Source organism: Sinocyclocheilus grahami, unplaced genomic scaffold, assembly GCF_001515645.1.
Source record: "Sinocyclocheilus grahami isolate Dianchi unplaced genomic scaffold, SAMN03320097.WGS_v1.1 scaffold633.1, whole genome shotgun sequence".
NCBI lineage: Eukaryota > Metazoa > Chordata > Actinopteri > Cypriniformes > Cyprinidae > Sinocyclocheilus > Sinocyclocheilus grahami.
In genome coordinates, this window is record NW_015505812.1 from 817893 (window position 1) to 822367 (window position 4475).

The window sequence follows — 4475 nt, forward strand, 5'->3', positions numbered from 1 at the left end:
TCTGTCTGTATATCTATCTGTCTATCTGTATATCTATCTGTCTGTCTGTCTATCTATCTGTCTGTCTGTATATCTGTCTGTCTGTATATCTATCTGTCTATCTGTATATCTATCTGTCTGTCTGTCTATCTATCTGTCTGTCTGTATATCTGTCTGTCTGTATATCTATCTGTCTATCTGTATATCTATCTGTCTGTCTGTCTATCTATCTGTCTGTCTGTATATCTGTCTGTCTGTATATCTATCTGTCTATCTGTATATCTATCTGTCTGTCTGTCTATCTATCTGTCTGTCTGTATATCTGTCTGTCTGTATATCTATCTGTCTATCTGTATATCTATCTGTCTGTCTGTCTATCTATCTGTCTGTCTGTATATCTGTCTGTCTGTATATCTATCTGTCTATCTGTATATCTATCTGTCTGTCTGTCTATCTATCTGTCTGTCTGTATATCTGTCTGTCTGTATATCTATCTGTCTATCTGTATATCTATCTGTCTGTCTGTCTATCTATCTGTCTGTCTGTATATCTGTCTGTCTGTATATCTATCTGTCTATCTGTATATCTATCTGTCTGTCTGTCTATCTATCTGTCTGTCTGTATATCTGTCTGTCTGTATATCTATCTGTCTATCTGTATATCTATCTGTCTGTCTGTCTATCTATCTGTCTGTCTGTATATCTGTCTGTCTGTATATCTATCTGTCTATCTGTATATCTATCTGTCTGTCTGTCTATCTATCTGTCTGTCTGTATATCTGTCTGTCTGTATATCTATCTGTCTATCTGTATATCTATCTGTCTGTCTGTCTATCTATCTGTCTGTCTGTATATCTGTCTGTCTGTATATCTATCTGTCTATCTGTATATCTATCTGTCTGTCTGTCTATCTATCTGTCTGTCTGTATATCTGTCTGTCTGTATATCTATCTGTCTATCTGTATATCTATCTGTCTGTCTGTCTATCTATCTGTCTGTCTGTATATCTGTCTGTCTGTATATCTATCTGTCTATCTGTATATCTATCTGTCTGTCTGTCTATCTATCTGTCTGTCTGTATATCTGTCTGTCTGTATATCTATCTGTCTATCTGTATATCTATCTGTCTGTCTGTCTATCTATCTGTCTGTCTGTATATCTGTCTGTCTGTATATCTATCTGTCTATCTGTATATCTATCTGTCTGTCTGTCTATCTATCTGTCTGTCTGTATATCTGTCTGTCTGTATATCTATCTGTCTATCTGTATATCTATCTGTCTGTCTGTCTATCTATCTGTCTGTCTGTATATCTGTCTGTCTGTATATCTATCTGTCTATCTGTATATCTATCTGTCTGTCTGTCTATCTATCTGTCTGTCTGTATATCTGTCTGTCTGTATATCTATCTGTCTATCTGTATATCTATCTGTCTGTCTGTCTATCTATCTGTCTGTCTGTATATCTGTCTGTCTGTATATCTATCTGTCTATCTGTATATCTATCTGTCTGTCTGTCTATCTATCTGTCTGTCTGTATATCTGTCTGTCTGTATATCTATCTGTCTATCTGTATATCTATCTGTCTGTCTGTCTATCTATCTGTCTGTCTGTATATCTGTCTGTCTGTATATCTATCTGTCTATCTGTATATCTATCTGTCTGTCTGTCTATCTATCTGTCTGTCTGTATATCTGTCTGTCTGTCTATCTATCTGTCTATCTATCTGTATATCTGTCTGTATATCTATCTGTCTGTCTGTCTGTCTATCTATCTCTCTGTTTGTCTATCTGTATATCTATCGGTCTATCTATCTATCTGTCTGTCTGTCTATCTGTCTGTCTATCTGTCTGTCTGTATATCTGTCTGTCTGTATATCTATCTGTCTGTCTGTATATCTGTCTGTCTGTATATCTATCTGTCTGTCTGTGTATCTGTCTGTATATCTGTCTGTATATCTATCTGTCTGTCTATATATCTATCTGTCTGTCTGTATATCTATCTGTCTGTCTGTCTGTCTATCTATCTATCTATCTGTCTGTATATCTATCTGTCTGTCTATCTATCTGTCTATCTATCTATCTGTCTATCTGTATATATATCAGTCTGTCTGTCTATCTATCTGTCTGTATATCTATCTGTATGTCTGTCTGTCTATCTATCTGTATATCTGTCTGTATATCTGTCTGTCTGTATATCTATCTGTCTGTCTGTCTGTCTATCTGTCTGTCTGTCTGTATATCTATCTATCTGTATATCTATCTGTCTATCTGTCTGTATATCTGTCTGTCTGTCTGTCTATCTGTCTATATGTATATCTATCTGTCTATATGTATATCTATCTATCTATCTATCTATCTATCTATCTATCTATCTATCTGTATATCTGTCTGTCTATCTGTATATCTGTCTGTCTGTATATCTATCTATCTGTGTATCTGTCTGTCTGTATATCTATCTATCTGTCTATCTATCTGTCTGTCTGTATCTATCTATCTGTATATCTGTCTGTCTATCTGTATATCTTTCTGTCTATCTGTCTATATATCTGTCTGTCTGTCTATCTATCTGTCTGTATATCTGTCTGTCTATATATCTATCTGTCTGTATATATGTATATCTATCTGTCTGTCTGTCTGTCTGTATATCTGTCTGTCTATCTGTCTGTCTGTATATCTATCTAAAACATTGCATTAACATTTTAAAGACTGAAATAGCAAATTGCAAACTGTATTTGTCATGAATTTTAGATTTTCTGAAGAAATAATGTAAATAGTACATTTCTGAAATAATTACAATAACTATAATAATTATAATAATTGCAATACATTAAACTAAATTTTTTAAATAGAAAGACTGAAATAGTGTTGTCAAATGTACTTCAATAATCTTTGTTTACAACTCTGAAAATTTTTTTATAATGTAGATCAGAGCCGAATCCAAACCAAAACCCAACAAGATGAGGTTCTTTACTTTTCTGTATGTTGTGGGTTTAAACAAAGCATTTAACATGAATACAGGCTTCACATTTCAGTCCCTCCGGTTTGTTTTGCCCCATAGCCATCCATTATTAGTTCATTACTGTACATGCCATTCATGTTCGTTTAACTGAGATCACTGATGCAACAAAGAGATTAATCGCGTTACTTCACAGTTTAACCTATAAGCCCAAGAAGCTTGTCTTGAAGTTCTGAAGGTGGAACGAATGTGTAAAAAAATGATTTGCAGCTAATGCATCTAATGTGCAGACGCTTTAATGTCTGGTTTCTCTTTGCTGACTTATGCTGTCATTTAGCGGAAGCTTTAATACAATGCAACTTACAAATGAGGAACATCACCAGCAGTTTAACACCCAAGAGCAACAGAGCGTGTGATACTGAAAAGGCAAGTTTCAAGAATAAACTAGAGCAGTGCAGAAGCAGAAGCAGAAGCATAAATGCAGATAAGAGTGAGAAGGGGAAACAAGATAAGCGTATTTTTGAAAAGCATTTATTTCTAGGAAGTATCTTTGAATGTGGTTTAAGCGCAGGAGGAAGAAATGCTTCTTGTTCCTCAGGAATGTGTTTTTTTGAGATGCGAGTATTCAGATGCTTTGCACTGCGCTACTTTCCATTGTTTTTCTACATAAACATGCACTATAAAAACTTCCACCCCAAATATGATGATTTTTGTACATTTTAGGGGATTTTCCCCCCCCACCTTGTGATGTTTCTGGTCAAAAATTATTTGAATAAACGTCATGCAATATAATTGTTACCAAATGTTGGACTCAAATCTTTTCATCAACTTGCTTTCTATCAGTTAACACAGGTTTTGTACTTCTTTTTGGAAATGTCTAATCGAATAATAGGCATTATGCACCTCAGTTTTTGAGTGATTACTGTCAAAATTATCCACAAACGATGCTTTTTTCACTCAAAAACTGAGATGAACTCAGATCAATGAGGCCTACGATCAAACAGTTTCAAAATGAAACACACACAAAAAAGTATGTATGATAAAGATTGAATGGCAACATTTTACTCAAAGTCTTTATATATAATGCATAATTAAAGTAGTTGTAATGCATTCATTATGCCTTGTAATGCACCTTATATGATATCATGAATAATTGTAGCCACAGTTTTAATGCATTATAATACATTGTTGCAACTTTATAATGCATTAGAAAACAAAACAAACCTACAAATATATAATTCATTTTATCTTTGGTGACAATTGTTTATGAAAAGAAATAATGCATTACTTCGTACATTCTGAATACCTTAATAATGCATTATATATAAAGACTAAGTACTACTGATTGAATCCAAGATTTGGTGATAATATAGCATAGTGAGGGATTTTTCAAGCAATTTTTGAAAGGCTGGGCACTTTTGACCTGAAACACCAAATTAGGTAAAAGATTTTCAGCAGCAAAAGGGTTAAAAAAACAAAACAAAAATGAATGAAAGCAAAAGCGCATTCTGTGTGAGTGCAAAACCCACAGCAGACTAGATT